We start from the raw sequence: 477 nt of genomic DNA on the forward strand, positions 1-477 counted from the left end.
TATATATATATATGTATACATATATCTATGTTAATCAGTAATCATTTGTTATAGACACATTCCTGTGGAAACACAGCTGTAGTAACAGAATAAATGAAAAAACAATGAAGTTTATGTAACCACAGCCCTACACCCGAGAATCTGAGAAAATACGAGAATTCCTATAGGAAACACATTGATGCCACTGATACAGGCACGCACACACGAACACACACACACACACAAAACCAACCCAAAAATTATTTATATAACCCAATACTTATAACACCATTTTCAGGATAAGGGTCAAACAAGAGAGTGAGTTGAATGACGCTAAGAAATGCATTAAACTTATAACAGTTTTGAATATTAATACATACAATGAAACACTTATTTCTCGACCTTTTGCTTGACCTTGACCTTTGATCTTAACATGTATTAATTGACGTGGATTTTCATACACTCAAATATGAACCAAGTTTGAAGTCTCTGTGACAA

Source organism: Palaemon carinicauda, unplaced genomic scaffold (assembly GCF_036898095.1).
Source record: "Palaemon carinicauda isolate YSFRI2023 unplaced genomic scaffold, ASM3689809v2 scaffold538, whole genome shotgun sequence".
Taxonomy (NCBI): domain Eukaryota; kingdom Metazoa; phylum Arthropoda; class Malacostraca; order Decapoda; family Palaemonidae; genus Palaemon; species Palaemon carinicauda.